This window comes from Pinus tabuliformis, chromosome X (assembly GCF_031772625.1).
Source record: "Pinus tabuliformis cultivar Carrire ecotype Pingquan chromosome X, CPIR1, whole genome shotgun sequence".
Classification (NCBI taxonomy): domain Eukaryota; kingdom Viridiplantae; phylum Streptophyta; class Pinopsida; order Pinales; family Pinaceae; genus Pinus; species Pinus tabuliformis.
Window position 1 is genome coordinate 431303708 of NC_142308.1, and position 13258 is coordinate 431316965.

General features: G+C 33.8%; 1 pseudogene; it reads left to right on the plus strand.

Moving 5' to 3' along the window:
* Positions 1-723: 723 nt before the first annotated feature.
* On the plus strand, positions 724-1967 carry LOC149140406 (putative purine permease 11 pseudogene; annotated as a pseudogene).
* Positions 1968-13258: the final 11291 nt, after the last annotated feature.

The following is a 13258-nucleotide window of genomic DNA, read 5'->3' on the forward strand; positions in this document are numbered from 1 at the left end:
TATCAATAAAATTACGATTATTTTTTTCCCTGACAAAAAAATGCTAACTAAAATTCAATAAAAATATGTTTTCTCCCGAAATATATCTATATATATATATATATATATATATATATATATATATATATATATATATATATATATATATATATATATATATATATATATATATATATATATATATAGATAGATAGATAGATAGATATAGATAGATATGAGAAAGAATGAATCCTTTTAATTAACTGAAAATTTATATTTTACACTAGAATTTGATTTTACGAATTGTACCACGACATTAACATTTCATTTTGGACTGTTATGGTCAGCATAGATAAGATCAATACGATAAAAATATGACTCCACTCAACAAAACGTTGACCTGAATTACTAAAGTTAAACAAGGAACATCGAACCTTGAAAAATTATTGCAGAGTGAGAACGATGAAACTCGAATCCCCTTAGAAAGATAAGGAAAATGTGGCCCTGCTCTGGAAAACTATATTCAACAGAGCGGGATCTTAGCAGGATCTTCTGTGGACTAAACAATCCGTGCACAATTCAAAGTCAAGCACAAGCAATGAGTTGCATATGGGCGGCCATTGACCTTCTCACAACTCCACTGTTGGTTCTATCCTTCAGTAAATACCATGTGCTTGCTTTAATAACCAATTTTCAGAACTTGAATTCAGATTGATCTTGATGCACACTGGTAATTCATTCCTAATGGGTGATATTCAGATGGGTGGTATTCCAGAAAGCCACAGCAGAGTACAAGAGGGTATGTCTGTTAAATCTTTCCGATTAATTTTATATTTGATTGAACTGTCTATCTGCAAGCGGTTGTCATATAATTTGACTGACCTTGAGAGATTGAAACTTTAAGCCCTGTTTTGATCAGGGATGTAGAGCCAGGAAGAGGCCCCAATAGAAAGATGTTTGCAGGAAAAAATAAAACCCATTGGGTGCTTGTAATATTCAACATTTTGCCTACGATTGTAGGTCAAGCTACTGCTATGCTTCTTAACAGGTATTACTTTGATGATGGTGGTAATAGTAGATGGATATCAACTCTAGTGCAATCGGTAGGATGTCCTATTCTTTTCATACCTCTAGTACTTTATCAAAGAAAACAAGCCTCTAAGATTACCCCGCTCACACCCAAATTGGTGCTAATTTATGTTGGTTTGGTCTTCCTTCTAGCTAGAGACAATCTACTTTACTCATGGGTTATCTCTTATATACATGTTTTGACTTGTTCTCTTCTCTGTTCAAGTAAACTAGCCTTCAATGTTGTATTTTCATTCATACTTAACAGGCAGGAAATTACTCCATATATCTTGAATTCTCTGGTTTTGTTGACTTTGGGTGCAATTATGCTTGCGGTTAATTCAGATGGTGACAGGCCTAAGGGGGTGAATACGGCCAATTACATAGTAGGATTCATTTGTACTATTGCAGCTTTTGCCGTCTATGGGATGCTTCTTCCATTGATGTAGCTTGTATTCAATAAGTTTATAAAGAAGGAGACCTTTACAATGGTTCTGGAGATGCAAATTTTCACATCTATAGTTGCTAGTGTGGTATGCATAGTTGGATTGTTTATTAGTGGCGAGTTCAAATATATGAAAAAGGAGGCTAAAAGTTTCACAACAAGGAAAGTTTCCTACTATATCACATTGATATGGTTTGCAATAGGATGGCAGGTTTCTTTGGTTGGTGGAGTGGGTTTGATCTTTTTGGTTTCTTCCTTGTTCTCAAATGTGATTAGCACTCTGGCCCTCCCTATTATGCCCATATTATCAGTGGCTTTCTTCCATGATAGAATGGAAGCTCTCAAAATTATTTTGATGTTGTTAAGGACATGGGGATTTGTTTCCTATATATATTGTAGGTAATTGGATTCAAAGCCTTCTACAAGTGTGCTGACCAGGATATCTGTTCTAGCTAAAAGCTCATCACATCCTTAATTATGTTCATAGACGTCTTTATATAGTAAAGAGAGAGTCAAATTAAGTTACTTGCCCTTTATAAATGGAGATTTGTGATCATTTTGTGTTATTAAAAAAAAATAGCCATGTAGCTGACTTCCAACCCTAAATTTGAATCCTTGGCAACATTGTTGCCACAATTGTCTTTCTTACTTACATCTGTGTCCTAAGCCTCTATTCACATTCATCATCTATCGCTGGACTAGTCTATGTATTTTTTTTGGATTTGTTTTTGCACCATAGGGAGATAAGAGAGGGGGTTCCACTTCTTGGATCACACTTTCTCCAAGCATGTGTTTTTCCTATTGATAAACAAAAAAAATCTATTGCTCCCTGTTGATCATGTTACAGTTCCTATTTCACAGTCCCCACTCAACTTGCCCAATCTTGTGTTTTTCCAAATTGTTTCACATACTATTTTACATGATCTTAAAATTAAACCATTATTACTATAGTATTTCCTTCATCCAAATTGTTTCACATACTATTTTACATAATAACATCACAATACATTGGTATTACAAGTTTCTTTGTTATTGAATAAAGGAAAAAAATCACTACAGTGATAGTGATGAAACTCCTTTGTTGCTTTTTCATAAGATCTAATATTCTTGCTTCATTTTATCATAGCTTTAAGAATTACTCTTCCCAAATTGTGTTTCCACTTTCCTAGCCCCTCCACAATCCCTGTTTGCAAATCCGGAGGCTGGGCTATGGATCATTGGACCACACTGACAACACTAATTAAGAGTTATATTTTGTGAATTTATTTGACAACTTTGGCTCATCAGACATTTTTACATAATATTTAAGTCTCAAGAAGAAGAGAAGGATGCAGGTCGTCAAAGTTTCAACAGCCAAATGAAACAACTTACCATTTTTTTGTATTAATTTCACAGAGAAATTTCACTTCGAAAACATTAAATTTCCAAAAACTTCCAAATGAATGCCCATAGTGTTTCTCACAAAAACATTCAACAAAACCTAAATATATGACAAACTAATATCTTTAGTTTTATCCCAAAGGACCTACCCTATTGCTTAAATGAAGCTAAAATCAGAAAGGGTATTTTTTGTTGTACATATTCCAGTAGTACAAAGCTCAAAAGTTAATTATAACATGACTGTTTGTTAGGCCCCTATACTACTAGTGTAACCCCTTATTGTTATTAGTACAACCCACTTATTATATTGATGTACCCATGTAATGCCCATATTGTTACTATTGTGCCACATAGAAGCCCACTATTGTTATTGTTGTGCCCTACAATATTATTGTTATGTAGGCTTTGATTGTATGGGGACCACTTAGACTCCTATATATAGAAAGGAGGTATTTTCATTTGTATCATCCAAGAATTGTTCATTTATGTAATGTAAAGGAGGTTGCCCCCTCGAAGAGGCTGAATTCTAAGGCGTTGATCTATCTTTTCTATCTTTTCTTGAGCTGGTTTCATAACATTTGGTATCAGAGCTTTGGATTCTAGGGTTTCGCTGCTCCAAACAGGTCATTGTGGCATTTTCGCTATAAATTTTTTTCTGTGACGTTTCAAAAGTCGCAAAAAAAACCCATTTGAGAAGAAATCGCGTTGAACCTTGGGTCCAAATTTCAGAGCTTTTTACGCGATATTTGCGGAGATATCATCTGAGGAAGTTGGTTTTTTTGCAAACGCCTGAAGTACATTCAAAACAGGTGACCTGGGGAAAATAGTCATAACTTTCTCTCTGGGGATCAGATTGAAATTTCGTAAAAAGGTACAGAAAGAGGACGGACTTTAGTTTCTTGTATGCATTTTTTAGATCGAAATATTGAAACAGTGACTCGTGGCACGTCATACAAGTTCGCTCTACGGAACTAGTCTATAATCAAGTCATTGTGGGAGATTTCGCATAACTCTTCCTTGGAGAATCCAAATTGGGTCAGACTTGTGGCATTAGAAATAGGACACAGAGGGCTACTAAAGGCCACAATTTCAGAACTTAAATATCTGAAAGTACAGAGTTACAGGAGTTTCAAGATCGAGCTCCTAAAATCAATAAAAAGCAAGATGAGGAAATTTGATGGCAAGGATCCGGTAAATTGGATACTATAGATGGAGAAATATTTCGATCTACATGAGGTGAAACTATTACAAAAGGTATGTATTGCATCTTCATATTTAGAACCAAATCAATTTTTATGGTATGAGGGGCTTTGTTCTCGTAAAAAACTTGTTACGTGGTCAATTTTCACGGAGGAAATGATAGCACATTATGAGGATACAAAGAGCAACACCTTCTTTAGAGCAACACCACAACAATTGGAAAGAGTAAAAGGGCTTTGTGACATAGTGGAAAGCAAAATTATGGAAACCAGGAAGCATACCCCTCACAACTATAAAGATGGAAGTGTTGTTTCTTCTAGCCTTCCACAACCTACAAGGGTTACACCACAACAATTGGAAGAAAAAAGAAAAAAAGGGCTTTGTTACAATTGTGATAGCAAATGCATTAAAGGTCATAAGTGTGCTGAGAAGAAATTATTTTACATAGAATATGAAGAGGAGGAAGAAAAGGATCAAGAAACATCAAAAGAAGAAGATATGCGCCAGGACCCCATCCCAGAGAAAGAAGAAATGAATCAGACAATATCTTGTAAAGCATTGGCAAGAATTACCACTTCTCAAACTCTCAAGATAGAAGGAAATATCAAGAAGAAAAAGGTGCAAGAAGTGAAAGATCACATCAAGAAAGAAGAAATGAATCCAACCATATCTTGTAATTCATTGGTTGAAATTACCACTCCTCAAACTATCAAGATAGAAGGACATATCAAGAAGAAAAATGTTCAAGAAGTGAAAGATCACATCAAGCATCAAGAAATGAATCCAACCATATCTTGTAAAGGATTGGAAGAAATTACCACTCCTCAAACTCTAGAGATAGAAGGACATATCAAGAAGAAAAATGTTCACGCAGTGAAAGATCACATCGAGCATCAACAACAAGTTCTCCAACTTTTAAAGGATAACGCCACTTCGGTGCAAAATCAAAGGAAACAACAGGTAGATAAACATTGTAGTGAAAAATGTTTTGATGGAGGTGATTGGGTATTTTTACTGCTACATATCAAGCAAGCTACTTATGAGAAGGAAATGTTGGCAATACTACATGCACTTAAAAAATGGCGACCTTACTGAATGGGAAGACTCTTCAAAGATGAGGATGTGGAAGCATTATTTTATGCTATTTCTATTATCCAACCAGATTGGATAAACGAAGAAAGGGATGAATGGAAGAAGGATGAAGAAGTATGGCCACTTATTCAAAAGTTGCAAAAGATCCCAATTCAAACAATATTGCCAGAAATTGAAGAGGAAGGAAAAATCATATTGGAACCTGGAGCAGTCACAGAAACAAGAACTCGACAGCTACAAAATCGATCAATTTCAGAGTATCTCATCAAGTGGAAGAACTTACCCGCTGAAGATTCCACATGGGAGGACAATAATTTTATACAAAGCATCAAGAACTACTCAAGCGTTGAGGACAACGCTTTTTGAAGGAGAGGGGCATGTTAGGCCCCTATACTACTAGTGTAACCCCTTATTGTTATTAGTACAACCCACTTATTATATTGATGTACCCATGTAATGCCCATATTGTTACTATTGTGCCACATAGAAGCCCACTATTGTTATTGTTGTGCCCTACAATATTATTGTTATGTAGGCTTTGATTGTATTGGGACCACTTAGACTCCTATATATAGAAAGGAGGTATTTTCATTTGTATCATCCAAGAATTGTTCATTTATGTAATGTAAAGGAGGTTGCCCCCTAGAAGAGGCTGAATTCTAAGGCATTGATCTATCTTTTCTATCTTTTCTTGAGCTGGTTTCATAACACTGTTCCAATAACAAAATCTGTTTAGTAAAACAATGACAACTATCATCCTACATACCAGGCATAACTGTAAAAAATCTCTTGGAAGTAAATGCATGAGATGTGAACTAGGATCACATAAGTACACCAATCTCAAACAACCCACCTGTTGTAATTACAGACCACTATAAATTCATATTTTCTATCCTATGAGAAGAGTGATTATGAGAAATTACAAAAGAAACTAGGAAAAAATTCAGAATAAAGAACTTTGAGTCGTTGGCTTTAAGGTCACAAATGATCAATTGATTTTCCTGTGGGACTGCCCCTACTTTGATTTGGCTTGAAAAAAATGCCTGAGACACAAGGCATACACAAGCTCCATTATTGTGTTGTGTTGTGATCATAGCTTCATCATAAAATCTTGAAGGACTCCCACTTTTGAAGATTAGTCATATTGGCCAATTTGGATGAAGTTTGCTCAGTCATTGCCAAATCTAGAGCAACCAGCCCTTAAGTCTCAAGAAGAAGAAAAGGACGCAAGTCTTCAAAGTTTCAACAACCAAGTGAAACAACTTACCATTTTGTTGTATTAATTTCGCAAATAAAATTTCACTTCGAAAACATTAAACTTCCAAAAACTTCCAAATTAATGCCCATTGTGTTTCTCACAAAAACATTCAACAAAACCTAAATATATGAAAAACTAATATCTTTAATTTTATCCCAAAGAATCTACCCTATTGCTTAAATGAAGCTAAAATCAGAAAGGGCATTTTTTGTTGTACATATTCTAGCAGTAAAAAGCTCAAAAGTTAATTATAAAAACTATTCCAATAAAAAAATGTGTTTAGTTAAACAGTGGAAGTTAACAATGAACATCCTACATACCAGGCATAACTGTAAAAACTCTCTTGGAAGTAAATGCATGAGATGTGACCTAGGATCACATAAGTACACCAAGCTCAAACAACCCGCTTGTTGTAATTACAGGCCATTAAAAATTCATATTTGCTATCGTATGAGAAGAGTGATTCTCAGACGAAAACAATTAAAATGATAAACCAATCCAAGATCTGATTCAAATGAGCAATTTTTGTTTACAAGTGAGAATTAGATTACAATGAAAATAAGTGCATGAAATGAAGCACCATCATGGGAAGTAAGAAATTACAAAAGAAACTAGAAAAAAAATTAGAATAAAACACTTTTTCTTTGGCTTTAAGGTCACAAATTATCAATTGATTTTCTCGTGGGACTGCCCCTGCTTTGATTTGGCTTGAACAAAATGTCTGAGACACATGGCATACACAAGCTTCGTTGTTGTGTTGTGTTGTGATCATAGCTTCGTCATAAAATCTTGGAGGACTCCCACTTTTGAAGATTAGTCATGTTGGCCAATCTAGATGAAGTTTCCTTAGTCATTGCCAAATCTAGAGCAACCAACCCTTTAGAGTCCACACTTGAAGACTGATCCATGTGACCATACAATAAAAGAGAATTTGTATCATCAGGCAATATCCCATCAGATCTGCCATAGCTTTCATTATTGTCTAGTTTTCGTTTCTAGAGGAAAGATGAGCAAAAGCTTCATCTCTTTTCTCTGTCTACAAGTGACAAGGGACCATTATTCTGCCTTGGAGTTAAAGGAAAACAACCTGTGAGGGACTTCCATGTTGTCGCCCTTCCATAACTTCTTGGTGTTCTTGCAATAATACCCATCCGTGATATTTTAGTTTTTCCTTCTGGACAAAAATTGTTGTTGGCATGAAATGCTCCGCCTGTCCTAGAAGCATCCATGTCAATTTCCAGCACATGGTGGTTGCCACTCTGCCCATGCCAGTTCCCATGAGCGATGTTCTTGCAATAATACCCATCCGTGATATTTTAGTTTTTCCTTATGGATGAACATTGGTGTTGGCATGAAATGCTCCACTTGTCCTACTAGTGTCCATGTCAATTGCCAGCACATTACAACTGCCACTCTTCCCATGGTAGTGCCCATGAGCGAACCCTTCCTGTGTCCACACTGCCAGAACCCTAATTCGGATGCCAGTCAATCTCTCTCCAGAATTCAAACATTTTGTAGGCAAATTAAATCTGAAAGTGCCAAATGTGTATTCATAGAAAAATCCAAAATTGATCTCATCAAATTACCTCTGTATCAAAATCCGATGAAGAAACCGAAGAAAAACTGGGCATGGACATCCTCATCGAACCAATGTCTCCACCTCTCATGGCATCCATTATGTGTACCCTCAAGTTCAGTGTCTCAAGCCCAAGTGGCCACCCTGCTTGGCCTGCTCCATCCTGCAAAAAAGTACCACATGAAAGACTCGTTCACTCACTCGAGAACACACAACTAATAATTTCTAACTAAATTATTAAACATTCTCACAATTAAAAAAATTACCTAACAACTAATTTTCAAATGGCTAACTCCGGGTAGTGATGCATCCTTGCTATTTATTCCCTCAGGCCTATTTTATTTCTCATCTTGTCCCGAGGATGAACCACATTAGTTGGTTCGAAACGTCGACCCAATCCTAACAATGTGATTAATCTGAAAGATTGATATCAACACACAACTTCATCAAATGTTTGTGGGGAAAAAGAAACATAAACTGCAAACTACAGATCTCCATAGAGAATTTGAATCTTTTGCAAAGTAATTGATATTGTAAGGAGTCTCCACCTGGTGATCCATGGAGGAGTAGAAATTAAGATGATTAAATTCAAATTTGTATCTATAATTTCCCTGGAAACTTATGTATATATCAACATCATTCAATTAAAGATCAAATCTACGAAGGACTGCGATAGTGGCCAAAGAAAGGTAACAAAGGTTTGAACAAAATGTTTTAGACACAGGGTATACACAAGCTTCATTATTGTGCTATGATGTGATCATAGCTTCATCATAAAATCTTAGAGGACTCCCACTTTTGAAGAATAGTCATGGCCAATCTAGATGAAGTTTGCTCAGTCATTGCAAAATTCAAAGCAACCAACTCTTTAGATCCACACATGAAGACAAATTCATGTGACCATACAATAAAAGAGAATTTGTATCATCAAGCAATATCCTACCAGATCTACCATAACTTGCATTAGTGTCCAGTTTTTTGTTTCTGGAGGCAAGATGAGCAGAAGATTCATCTATTTTCTCTATCTGCAAGCAACAAGGGACATTATTCTGCCTTGGAGTTAAAGGCAAACAACCTATGAGGGACTTCCATGTTGTCGCCCTTCCATAACTTCTTGGTGTTCTAGTAATAATACCCATCTGTGATATTTTATTTTTTCCTTATGGACGAACATTGTTGTTGGCATGAAATGTTATGCCTATCCTAGCAGTGTTCATGTCAATTTCCAGCACATGGCATCTGCCACTCTACCCATGGCAGTGCCTATGATCGAACCCATCCTGTGTCTGCACTGCCATAACCCTAATATGGATACCGGTCAATCTCTCTACAGAATTCAAACATTTTCCAAGCAAATTAAATTTGTGAAGGATCATGATAGTGGCCAAAGAAAAGTAACAAGGGTCTGAATGAATTCATATTTGTGAAAAATAATAACACATTGGTTGATACATACCCGATTCTAATCCATAGCAAAGAAACTGGTGAAACAACAGAGACAGAGAACTGAAGAACATTGTCAGACGAGGCCATGGAGGAGGAGCATTGCTGAGATAGCAAGTGAGCAAGGTTTCCGCTCCTGTAAGCCAAGGGAGAGGTCGAGGATTGGTATCCCCACTCCAAATGTTATGCGGTGGCTCCTCCTTTGTGTCATAAGGTGCCACATACAATACTCCAAAGCATATGTCATAAGGTGCCACATACAATACTCCAAAGCATGTGTAGTTGAACTTTCCCCTTCTTCTGAAGCAGGTCACGAGCGAGGAAGTGCAGAAGAGACTGAGTCAAGGCCTCTACAAGAAAGCCCTTCTGGTGCTCCCATGAAAGCCATATTTCTCAAACATGTCTTTACAACCCATAATGCCTAGCTCGGAAGAACTTGTAGAAGAATTTCCAGTTCTTCGATTTAGAGGAAGGCAGGGTAAGAAAATTTAGTTAGAGAATTTTAACTGAATAGTACCAGTTTTTAATTGGATGGCTAAAATTATTTCTATCATCTAACATCAAAATCAATGATTCACAACTATACAGGTGGCATGGGAGGGGAGTTGGTCTAAGAGGGAAACGCCTTACGACGTAATTAAAGAGAAACAACAATTAGAAAGGAAAATTCCATCCTTTCACTTTTGAATGTGACAAAAATATATAAGTCTTAAAGTTTAAAAAAATAGCTACAACATATATATATATATATATATATATATATATATACGAATAAGTGATTGAAAAAAAAATCATTTAATTTTTAATATAAAATTAATTTCCGCATTTAAAAAAGTATTACTATAGTTTATAAAAAAAAAAAATCAATACATGATTAAATAAATTGATGTGTATTTAAAAATATATTAATAACAGAAAAACATGTTAATGTGGATAACCTAGTCTATAAATAAAATATTTCAATATCGATAAAAATAAAATGTGTTAATACTAACGAGGTATATCTTATATGTGGTTAAAAAACTAAGTATATATTTAAGCTCTAGGAATGGTCTATATTGGAATTGGGCTTGAGGAATTTTAATTTTTATATAATTGGATGGAAAATATTTGATTAATACCTTAAATATATCAATGTCCATAATAAATAAAATGTGTTAATACTAAATATATTATATATGGTTAAAAAACTAAATATATATTTAAGTCGTATTAAAATGGGGTTTAAGAAATTTTGATTTTTACCTAAATAGAAAGAAAATATTTGATTAATACTTTATTAAAAGATGACATGAAAAATATTTAAATAATTTTTTAATTTCAAACCAATAAATAATAAATAAATTTAAATATAATATATTTTTTCGCTTGTTAAACGAATTGGAGCCATATATTATGCCCATTGGAATTATTATTTATCCTTTTATACTTATCTAAGATTAAAATTCACTTTCAAAGAGGTAACTATAGGTGCTGATAGAATGACTACAGGTGTCCATAGAATTGTTTTACAAAGCCAATCGATATATCACAGCTCTTCCAAGGTTTATGAAGAAAAAGTATCATGACACGTCTCATGAAGAAGAATACGCTTGGAAAAGTTAGGTTGATGCATATATTTCTATTTTAATAGAGCATCACAAATAAACTCTCTCATCTTAAAATTTCATTTTGAATTTTTGTTTGACTTTTTTTGTTTGAGAGTAATTTTTGTATATATGAATCACCATTACTTTTCTTTACAAATTATAGGCTCAATTTTGTTTTACATTGAGGTATATTATCATAGGTCTAATTAGTTAAAAACATGGTAGGTTATTTTATGAATGAGCTACTATTGTAATATGTTTTCGATTTGCAATAATTTTATAAGTTAATTACAGTATTTTATCTAAACACTTACAACTAATTTTAATTTGAAGTTTGAAGTGGTACATTATATGATCATATTTTAGGTTAAATGATACATTTCATTAACAATTTTTATTAAATGAAGTAATGCAAAAACTAAGTTTATCATTATTTCTCTAGCATTAGATACTAGCACAATCACATTAATAAATGTAGTTGTATATCCGATAGGCTTATATTAATAATCTACCATTACTAGTAAAGGAGTACATATTTTACATACAACAAAGAATATTCTTAATATATTTATTTAAATCATTCATTCAATATTTACTATTTAAAAAAATAAAATTCTAGTTATTATAATATTTAATGTTTTCCTTCACTAGTCATGGTAGATTTGATACAAGTGGATAGCATATATCAACATTGTTATACTAGTATATAAAGTAATTGGAAAAATAATTGTTATAGTTAAACGTTTTGAAAGTAATCTTACAATATATTTTTTGATTAATTTTATCTAAAAACAAAAAAATTATTGAAATTGTAAATTAAGATATACATTTTGTACAATCATATGGTATATAATAATATGGATTTTAAAATGTATTATTATGTTCTTGTTATTAAGTTTCTAAAAATAATATATATATATAACTATGAATATTCTTAAATTATATTTTAAAGTTTATGAATAGATTTAGTATATTTAAAAAAACTTAAGTCTGTGAATGGATTTAGTATATTTAAAAATATATGTAATTAAGTTTGTGTAAACTATACCTTTCAAGTTTGTAATTTTAATTAGTTTTTATTAAAATTTTAGCCAAATTAATCCGAAAATATGGTAAGGAAAAAGGTAAAAACATAGTGTATTCATAATGCTCACGCTCTTAGAATGGATAAATCTAAGAAATTTTTTAAATATATAATTTTGATAAATTATCAAATGTTTTTAAAAATTATAACAGTTAACTATGGTGTTGTTATATATATCGTAACCCTAATAACGTTTGATTTATTAATATGTTTAAAACGAAATGCAATTATATGAATGCCTTGTTTATGGAGGAGGAAGAATTGTTTGTACTAGTTAAAAATGGTTAGAATTTGAATTATGTTTTTGATAATGGAAATAGATTCAACAGCATCAAAAATTTAATATGACTGAAATTTCCATAATTTTATAGTAAAAAAATAATGGAATTATTTTTAGTGCTATTTTTTCGACTTTCCAGTGTTTGAGGTGATTTTTTCATTTGTGTTATTTAAACTGGCTTTTTAACTGCATATTTGGATTCAGCACACTAAAAAATCTTAGAACATTTTGATTGTACAGAAATTATCCATCAAACTTATGATTTCAGTAAATTACTGTCAAATTCGTTAGAATAAAAACAATTCTTTGCACAGAAATTAAAATAAATAATCACTTGGTTAAGAGGAACTTTGTTACGTGCATGGCCAAGAGGCGGGACGAATGAAAAGAGCTCGTCGAGACATTTAAAAGCCGAAAAATTGTGCAAAAATATTTATCTATGGAGCCCTCTGAAAATAAAACGGTTCGTCCACAGATCCGGTGAATTGTTATTAAAAGAATGGATGAAACGCAGAGATACTTGTTCAATGGCTACGAGATCACAGACTCTTTCAATGCGGTACAGAGACCTCAGCGTTTGGGAGACGCTGGGAGGTTTGCAGTTTTCTATGTGATTCCCCGTGTGGGACTTAGCTATAAGTTACATATCCCAAAGGACTTCAAGGATATCCCACAAGCACCACCTCCACCGACTGACGTTAATCAGACACTGCAGCAAGAAGGGCAGGAGGGGCAGGTGGCGGCGGCAGCAGCCGACACTGACGTTGAGAAAGCGAAGAAGAAAAGAACAAAGCGAAAGCGACCTCAGGGATTGCAGCCAGAAGATCAGGAGGGTAACGAGAATGCTGCGCCAGCGGCGGCGGC